Genomic DNA, 10,756 nt, shown 5'->3' with positions numbered 1-10,756 from the left:
GGTCCCCATACATGGAAGGCAAGGAGAGACTGAAGAAAGAGGCAGACCACTCCGGATTGCTTGCAGACTTAGCAAGCAAGGGAACTTAGGAGGCTTGTCCTGGGTGGCCACAAGATGAGTGGATCTCTCTACTTGTCCACCGTAATCTTAAAGTTTACGTAGAGGCCTTAGCTGGGTTCAGTCAGGTGTACCATCTAGATGGTCTCCTTGACACCTTACTGTCTCGAGGCTACATCCTTGAAGCAGCTGTTAGTATGGGGATAGTGGGCAGGATGTACATTCCAAGGATGGGATAGGGTTGGGGGAGCCTCTGATTGCCAAGTCCAGCTCCTGGGTCAGCTGATGGTATTGTCCTCTCAGTGGCCTCCTCCAACAGGCAGCTTGTAGTGCTATTCCACATGTACCACCCTCCTTTTATTCAGCTCAAGGGACATGTGAATAACTCAGCCTGTGAGTAAAATCATGTGGTTCACTTCTGGTCAGAAGCAACTAAGGTATAAGTTTCTCATCTGATCTTTGCCTGCCACCATGCTACATTTGAGATGGCAGAATCACAAGATGAAGTGAGTCTGGATTTCTGATCAGTGGATGAAGTAGGACCCCTTGACCTGCATCTTCATGTGGGGAGAGGTAAACTTCTGTGTGCAAAAGCCAATGTGCTATTTACTTTAGCCTAGAGTTACTTATCTGGACTGATGTATGGGTTATTTGGCTTGGGTCCATTTCTTTGGACTATTAAATATAATACCACATTGAAAATATTGTGTTTTAAATATTTTCTATATGTGGGATTATTTTCTTGAGGTAGATGATAAGAAGTGGAATGAATGGTCCAAAGTTCTAAGACCTTCCAAAGGGTTGTTTCCAACATAAGCCCATTGGGATTTTTGAGTGCCTTTTTTTTTGTTTGTTTTTTTTTACTAGACTATCAGCATCATTAACCATTAAGACCAAAATTATATATTCATACACATGAAACAGGAAAGAACCTCATTGTTATTTTTGATTAATATTTATTTGATTATTGGTGAAGGTGAACTTGTGTTAGTTTCTGGTGTACAGCAAAGTGAATCAGTTTTATATATATATATATATATATATTTTATATATATATAAAATAAAACTGAAAAAATATATATTCTTTTTCATTATAGGTTATTACAGATATTGAATATAGTTGACTGTGCTATATACAGTAGGAACTCATTGTTTATCTTTTATATATAGTAGTTTGTATCTGCTAACCCCAAACTCCTAATTTACTTCTCCAATCACCCTTTCCCCTTTAGTAACCATAAGTGTAAATAAGTCTATTCGTGTCATATTTTAGATTGCATTTATAAGTGATATCATATATTTGTCTTTCTCTGACTTCAAGGTGAGCTCATTTTCATACATTTATTCTTTAATAACGTTATTGACTTATAACTGACCTAGAATAAACTATATATATTTAACTTACAAAATTTGATAAGTTTGGACACCTGTATGTGGCAGTGCAACCACTGCCACGATCAAGATAATGAACATATTCACCACTTTCAGAACTTTCCTCATGCTCCTTTATAATCCCTCCCTTTGCTCATCCCAGTTTAAAAGATGTTGCTCCACTATCTTTGGCCTGCATTGTTTATGATGAGGCATGCTGTCATCTTTATCTTTGTTCTTTATATATAATATGTCTTTTTCTCTGGCCATTTTTAAGCCTTCCTCTTTTTTTGTGTGTGTGTTACGCGGGCCTCTCACTGTTGTGGGCTCTCCCATTGCAGAGCACAGGCTCTGGACGTGCAGGCTCAGCAGCCATGGCTCACAGGCCCAGCCGCTCTGCAGCATGTGGGATCTTCCCAGACCGGGGCACGAACCCATGTCCCCTGCATCGGCAGGTGGACTCTCAACCACTGCACCACCAGGGAAGCCCAAGACTTTCTCTTTATCACTGGTTTTAAGAAATTTGATTGTGATATGTCTTGGTGTAGTTTTCTTCATGTTTCTTATGTTTGGGGGTCATCAATCTTCCAGGATCTGTGGATTTATACTTTTCATCAAATTTGGCAATTTTTTGGATATTATTTCTCCAATTACATGTACATTAAGCCAGTTAAAGTCATCTCACATTTTCATAGGCACTCTGTTCATTTTTGTAATCTTGTTTCTAATTCATTTTGGATAGTTCTTATTGCTGCGTCATCAGGTTCACCAATCTTTTCCTCTGTAATGTATAATCTGCTTTAGTCTTATCCAGCTGTTTTCCTCAATAATTGTAGTTGACATTGCTGGAAGTTAGATTTGGTTCTTTTTTGTATCTTCCATGTCTATTATTAATTTTTTGAACATATATTGCAGTTATAATAACCATTTTCATGTTTTTGTTTGCTAATTCAAATGTCTGTGCCAGATCTGGCCATGGTTTGTTGTGGTTATTTTATATAATTGACATATAGTATTAGTTTCAAGCATGCAACATAATGATCAATACTTGTATATATTGTGAAATGATCACCAAAATAAGTCTAGTTTATATCAGTTGCCATACAAAGTTACAGATTTTTTTTCTTGTGATAAGAACTTTTAAGATCTACTCTCTTAGCAACTTTCAAATGTTATTATTAACTATAGTCGCCATGCAGTACAGTATATCCCCATGATTTATTTATTGTATAACTGGAAGTTTTAACCTTTTTATCCCCTTCATCCATTTTGTCCACCCCCTACCTTTTATCCTCTGCCTCTGGTAACCACCAGTCTGTTCTCTGTATCTATGAGCTTGTTTTTTGTTGTTGTTGTTTTTAGATTCCACAGATAAGTGAGATCATACAGTATTTGTCTTTCTCTGGCTTATTTTACTTAGCATAATACCCTCAAGGTCCATCCAAGTTGTTGTAAATGACAAGATTTTCCTTTTTATGGCTAAATAATATTCCATCGTGTATATATACCACATTTTTTCCCTTATCCATCCACTCATTCATTGATGGATACTTAGGTTGTTTCTGTATCTTGACTATTGTAAATAATGCTGCAGTAAACATGGAGTACAGATCTCTCTTTGAAATAATGATTTTGTTTACTTTGGATATATATGCAGAAGAGGGATTGATAGATTATATGGTACTTCTATTTTTAATTTCTTGAGGAAACTCCATACTGCTTTCCATAATGGCTGTCCCAGTTTACATTCCCAACAGTAGTGCACTAGGGTTCCTTTTTCCTCATTGTTGCCAACAATTGTTATTTGCCTTTTGGGTAATAGCCATTCTAACAGGTGTGAGGTGATATCTCATTGTGGTTTGATTTGCATTTTCCTGATAATTAGTGATGCTGAAGACCTTTTTGTGTACCTGTTGGCCATCTGTATGTCTTCTTTGGAAAAATGTCTATTCAGATACTCTGCCATTTTTGGTTTTTTGCTATTGAGTCATATAAATTCTTCATACATTTTGGATACTGACCCCTTACCGGATATCTGATGTGCAAATATGTTCTCCCATTCAGAAGATTTCCTTTTCATTTTGTTAATGGTTTTCTTTGCTGTGCAGAAGCTTTTTAGTTTGATGTAGTCCCACTATTTTACTTTTGCTTTTGTTGACTTTGCTTTTGGTGTCAAATTCAAAAAGTCACTGATAAGACCAATGTCAAAGAGCTTACTGCTTATGTTTTCTTCTAGAAGTTTTATGGTTTCAGGTCTTACGTGCAAATCTTTAATCCATATTGAGTTATTTGTATATGGCACAAGACAGAGGTACACTTTAATTCTTTTGCATGTGGCTGTCCAGTTTTCACAGTATTATTGAAGACTATCCTTCCCCCATTGTATAATTTTGGTTCTTTTGTTGTAAATTCATTGACCATTTATGCATGGGTTTATTCAGGGCTTTGTATTTCTGTTCCATTGATCTGTGTATCTGTTTTTATGGCAATACCATACCATTTTGATTACTATAGCTTTGCAATAGAATTTGAAATCAGGGAGCATGATGGTTTCAGCTTTATTCTTCTTTCTAACCATTGCTTTGGGTGTTTGGAACCTTTCGTGGTTCCATGTAAATTTTAAAATTGTTCTGTTTCTGTGAAAAATGCTATTGGAATTTTGATCAAGATGATATTAAATCTATTGTTTTGAATCAACTGATTGTTTTGAGTAGGATGGACATTTTAACAATAGTAATTCTGCCTATCCATGAGCATGGAATATATCTTTCCTTTTTTTTTTTGTCTTCTTCAATTTCCTTCATCAATGTCTTACAATTTTCAGTGTACAGGTCTTTTGCATCTTGGTTAAATTTAATCCTAGGTATTTAATTGTTCTTGATGCAGTTGTACATGGGAAGGTTTTCTTAATTTTTCTTTCTGATAGTTTATCATTAGAGTATAGAAACATAATTGTTTTTTGCATATCGAGCTTGTATTCTGCAGATTTACTGAATTTACTAGTCCTACAGAGTTGCTTTTTTTTGTTTTTGATGGAGTCTTTAGGGTTTTCTGTATATAATACCATGTCAAATATAAATAGTGATAGCTTTACTTCTTTCTCCCCAATTCAGATGCATTTTTTAAAATTTTAGTTGCCTAATAGCTGTGGAAAGGACTTCTAATACTCTGTTGAATAAAAGTGGGGGAATGGGTATCCTTGTCTTGTTCCTGATCTTAGAGGAAAAGATTTCAGCTTTTCACCATATTATATTAGCTGTGGGCTATAAAATATGGCCTTTATTATGTTGAAATACATTCCCTCTATATCCACTTTTTTGAGAGTTTTTATCATAAAATGATGTTGCATTCAAATCTAATTTTAAAGTCAAGTATGGGAGAAATAACTATAGGCTGTATCTGAGCACTCATTTCTTCCACTGTGAGATGGAAGTTGGCATTACTTGTTACCTGTCCTCCATGAGCCTCCAATAAAATTGGAGGTCAAAATGCTTAGACTCTTATATGTTCTTTCCAGTATATAGTCATGTGATAATTAGCTCAAGGTCTCTTTGGGTAAGTATTGACAGGATGTTTATTGTATTAACTTTCAGTGACATTTCAGGGTTCCAATCCACATAGGAAGTAGCCTCCCATTCAATTCTTGGGAACTGTGTCTGAAAACTAGGGAGGAAAATACTTTTAAGATTTCTGACACCAGCCTTCTTACAAGATCTTTCACTTTTCTGTTTATACAAGTCAAGCAGTACTCTTATCAGCTGCCTTACTATCTTATCAATAAAATATTATTGCCACAGATCACTAGACAAAAAGGCAGCCTGGTTGCTGCTCTGTCCTTATTTTATATTAAAAAAGAAAAGTCCATCTTGCATCAGGTGGTTAAGTTTCACCACCTGGCCTCTTCTATGTCCATTGACACTAGGGAGCTCAGTTCCATAGTAGCATCTCCTAATGCCAATCTTGGCCTACAGAGGACAGTCACCACTAAACCAGGGGTGGGGTTGAGGTGTGCTTCAGCCAATTTGGAGGGTTCCCAGAAATCTACTCAGGCATTTCCACTCTAATCACAAGTATTAGGGTCTCATATAAGGTCCCTGACTTTACCCTGGGCTATCTGTCAAGGTTGTTCATGCCATTCTTTGCTGCTCTGCTAACAAACTCTCAGCCTAATTTTTAGCACGGCACTGGCTTCATTGAAGGGATTTTTAAAAATTATGTCAGGAAGATCTTCAAGTTTTTATGCCATGCTCTGCTAGTTGGCAGACCTGAGCCTGTCATCTCTTTCCTCAGATCTTTTCAGAAATGTAACAAGAGACAGTCACCTCCCAGTCTTTATAATTAGCATTGCCCCATACCATTCAAGTGCCAGAACGATTGCCTAAGTTAATGCTTCCTCTCCTAATTGTATCTTATTTCAAAACATCACAGGTGATATTATTGGTGACTGTGATATTGCATCATATATCAGAAGTTATCATCACCCTGTTTACTGTCAGCAATAACTGATATCTGAGCAGTGAGAGATCCAGTTCCAGAATCCCATCCTAAAAATATATTTTCTAGGACCATTTCTGGAAAAAAACTGTTGAGGCCTTCCCAATTATAGAGCTTGATAGAAGGGAATTTGTGAAGGCAGTTTACTTGAAAGGTTCTTCCATGAAGTAAGAGTGATAGAATCGGTAAGAGAAAATAAAGAAGAAAAATTTAAATTAAGGGTGAGATTTAAGTTGTTGCTGAGGGCAACAAGGTCCCTGTGAGAACAGAATACTTCCCTGTGTTAAATGTCCAACGAGCATAGCACCTTGCACGAGTTGAGAGTTGCTTTTGGGGGGTATTAACACTAATGCACTTTAGAGCTTTGCAAAAATATGTGAACGAAGCCAACACCTCCCTTTTAGGAAGTGCCCTGATATTGAAAAAGAGAGATAAATGGGAGTCTTTCAATCTGTGTGAAACTCTATCACAGTTGGGGCTGAAACCAAAAATGTGCAGAAAACAAACTAATATGTACAGGATTCAGAGTGTGTCTTAACCAAGGTCCTCTTGAAAATATAGCTGGAAATAAAATTTACATATTAACAGTATGGTAGGAGGAGGGAGGGGATGGGTAGGGTCACATAATCCTAGTACCTAGGAATAAAGAACTGAACATGACCTCAGTTTTACTAAACACAGTGACTTCTAAGTCACATGGGATAACTTGGAGCAGACTGTATAAAACCAGCATCCACTTGTTGAAGAATCTGTTGAGGAGAGGTAGAAGGATTTTCTTCTGGCTCTCTCCTACCTCTTCTCTCATCAACATTTGCCATTTGCCCACAGAGCTTATCTTTTTAAAAAAATTTTTTTTCATTTGTTAACAGTTTTATTGAGATGTAATTCACATACCATACAATTCACCCATTTAAAGTGTACAATTCAATTAATTTTTGGTATGTTACCTTATAGATTTTTAATTGTGGTAAAATGTTTATAACATAATTTTATTTTATTCATTTTGAGTGTACAATTTAGTGGCACTAACTACATTCACAGTATTGTGTGACAATTTCTACTATTTCTAAAACTTTTCATAACCTTGAACAGAAATTTTGTAACCATTAAGCAATAACTCCCTCATTTATCCCTCTTCCTCCCTCCTTCTAGCCCCCTCTAATCTACTTTCTGTCTCTATGAATTTGCCTATTCTAGATACCTCATATAAGTGGAATCATACAATATCTGTTCTTTTGTGTCTGCTTTATTTGACCTAGCATATGTTTTCAAAGTTCCTCTGTGTTGTAGCAGGTTATCAGTATTTCATTCCTTTCTAAGGCTGAATGATATTATATTGTATAGATATATTACATTTGTTTATCCATGTTCATTCATTCATTGGGGGACATTTGTGTTATTTTCACCTTTGGATATTGTGAATATGCTCCAGTTAACACTGGCATACAAGTATCTGAATCTCTGCTTTCAAATTTTTTGAGTTTGTTCTTACTTTTGAAAGATACAGAATTCTATGTTACTGATTGAAAATTTTCTTTCTATGCTTTAAAGATCTTATTTCATTTTCCTGAAGTCTTCAGCGTTTCTAATGAAAAGTCAGTCAGTTTTTACTGTTATCGTGTATGTGATGTGTTGTTGTATTTGACTACTTTTAAGATTATTTTTCAAGCTTTACTGAAATTGAGATATAATTGACATATAACATTGTGTAAGTTTAAGATGTACAACATGATAATTCAATACAAGTGTATATTGTGACATGATTACCACTATATGGTTAGTTAGCACATTCATAACCTCACAAAATTACCAATTTTGTTGTTGTTTTGTGATGAGAATATTTAAGGCTGATTCAGCAACTTTAAAGTAGAGTTGACCCTTGAGTAACTCAGGTGTTAGGAGGGTAGATCTCCCATGCAGTTGAAAAATCTGTGTATAATTTAACAATTGGCCATCCTTACAGTTCTGCATCCACAGATTCAACCAACTGCAGATCATGTAGGAGTGTAGTACTTATTTGTTGAAAAGAAAACCCATGTACAAGTGGACTCACGTAGTTCAAACCCATGTCCAAGGGTCAACTGTATACAATACAGTATTGTTAACTACAGTCACCACAGGGCTTTAATTTCTTGCCTTTCCAGGTGTGTCATCAGGCCTCTCTGGATATGTGTTGTGTGAACTGGATCTCATTTAATGGCATCGTGTTTTTCTGAATCTAGAATTGGGCAGAACTGCAGCCTCTGTGAGTATTGTTCATTCAAGCTTCATTACTAAAGGTGCTTTGGCTTATACCACAATGCACATGATGAAAACCATGCCAGAGTGGGCTCTCAATTCAAGGGTCCAAACCAGCTGGAAGTGTTAGGTAACATGACAGTGGTGACTGGGGCTTCTTAATGTCCAGGTAGGGTCTAGGAGGTAAGTCATACCAGGTAAACATAGAGATAGATGCAAATAGAATGCTTCTACTGAGGTCTGTTGCATTGATACAGTCAGTACACACAATGCATATATGTCATTCACAGACCATGAGTTATATTTAATTCACAATCAGATATCAGTTATATTCTTCTTTCAAGGAGCACATGCAAAAGAGTTAAAACACAGTAAGACTGGTGGTGTTTTATTACTATGTATTGAGCTTTTTTCTGGGTCTTTATGGCTCTTCACAAAAGGAAATATCTAAAATGACACCCTTTATAAGTGGATCTATATCAAGACTTTTTGAGACATCCCTGGTCACTCAAGCTATGCTTTATTCAAACAAAACTTTTGTGAACAGTTCTTTTTAAAGATATACACTTTCTTTAAAGAAATACACTCTATCTTCTTATTCAGGCCATGTCCTAGTCAAGGTCACAGTCATAAGATATAACTTATTGAAGAGTTGAAGCATTTTCAAGTTGATGATTAGTAGGGTTTTTATTGTCCCCCCTTGTTTTTCTTTAAAGACTTTTTAGAGCAGTTTTCAGTTCACAACAAAATTGAGAGAAAGGTACAATGATTTCCCACATACCCCCTGACCCCACACATGAATATACTCCCTTATTATCAAAATAACTCACCAAAATGGTATCATTTTTTCCAAGAGTGAACCTACATGGAGAAGTCAATCTCCCAAAGTTCATAGTTTATCTTAGGGTTCACTCTTGGTGTTTTATATCCTATGGGTTTGGACAAATGTGTTGTGACATATATCTGTCATTATAGTACCGCACAAAGTATTATCATCCCTCTAAAAATCCTGCGCACTCTGACAATTTATCTTTCTCACTCCCTGACCCCCAATCACTGATATTTCTGTTTTTAATTATACTAGACTCTTGATATCATTCAGGCATAACTGACAATTAAATTGATAAGATTTAAAGTATACAACATGAGAGTACACACACACACACATAGTGAAAGAATTACCCCATCAAGTTAAACATCTCACATACTTACCTACAATATTGTTTGTTTGTTTAGTGAGAATATTTAAGTTCCACTCTATTAGCAAATTTATATTATACAGTACAGTGTTATGAACTGTACTCACCATGTTATACATTAGATCCTCAGACTTATTTATCTTATACCTGAAAGTGTATACCCTTTTACCAACCTCTCCCTGTTTCTCCTATCCCTAAACAACTACTCTTCTGTGATTTTATGATTTCAATTTATTTATATATTTATTAGTTATTTTATTTATTTTCATTAAATTATAGTTGATGTACATTATGTTAGTTTCAGATGTACAACATAGTAATTGTTTATACAGATTTAAAAATATTAACTATTGCCTATACTGTACAGTATATCCTGTAGCTTGTTTATTTTATCCATAGACATTTTTGTACCTTTTAATCTGCTACCTCTATATTGCCCCTCCCTTCATCCCTCCCTCCATCTCCCTACTGGTAACCACTAGTTTGTTATGTTTCTGCTTGGTTATATTCATTCTTTTTCTTTTTTAGATTCTACATATAAGTGATAAAATACAGTATTTGTCTTTCTCTGACTTATTTCAGTAAGCACAATACCCTACAGGCCTATCCATGTTTTGGCAAAAGGCAAAATTTTATTCCTTTTTATGGATGACTAATATTCCATTACCCATTATTGTGGGTGTGTGTGTGAGTGTATATATGTATACTCTCTTTATGCATACATATGTTGATGGACACAGGTTGCTTTCATATCTTGGCTATTATAAATAATGCTACTATGAACATTGGTGTGCATATATCTTTTCAAATTAGTGTTTTTGTTTTCTTTCAATATTTATCCAGGAGCAAAATTGCTGGATCATATGGTAGTTCTATCTTCAGTTTTACGAGGAATCCCTATACTGTTTTCCACAGTGGCTGCACAAATTTACGTCCCCACCACCAGTGTACTAGGACTCTGTTTTATCCATATCCTTGCCAACATTTGGTTACTTGTGGTTGTTTTGACAACAGCCATTTTGTTAGGTGAGAGGTCAAATTTCATTGTGGTTTTGAGTTGCATCTGCCTGATGATTTGCAGTGTTCAGCATTTTCTCATATGCCTGTTGGCCATCTCTATGTCGTCTTTGGAAAACTATCTATTCAGGTTTTCTGCCCGTTTTTAAATTTCGGGTTTTTTTCCTTTGATATTGTTTTGTATGAGCTGTTTATATATGTTGGATACAAATGCCTTATGAGACAAATCACTTCAAATACTTTCTCCCATCAGGTTTTTTCATTTTATCAATGGCTTCCTTTGCTGTACAAAAGCTTTTACGTTTAAGTAGGTACCATTTGTTTATTTCTGCATTTGTTTCCTTTGCTTTAGGAGACAGATTAAAAAAATATTGCTAAGA

This window comes from Aethalodelphis obliquidens, unplaced genomic scaffold (assembly GCF_003676395.1).
Source record: "Aethalodelphis obliquidens isolate GAN/ISIS:26980383/991018 unplaced genomic scaffold, ASM367639v1 scaffold11, whole genome shotgun sequence".
Taxonomy (NCBI): Eukaryota; Metazoa; Chordata; class Mammalia; order Artiodactyla; family Delphinidae; genus Aethalodelphis; species Aethalodelphis obliquidens.
The sequence above is the reverse complement of the archived record's forward strand: the minus strand, read 5'-3'. Positions refer to the sequence as shown.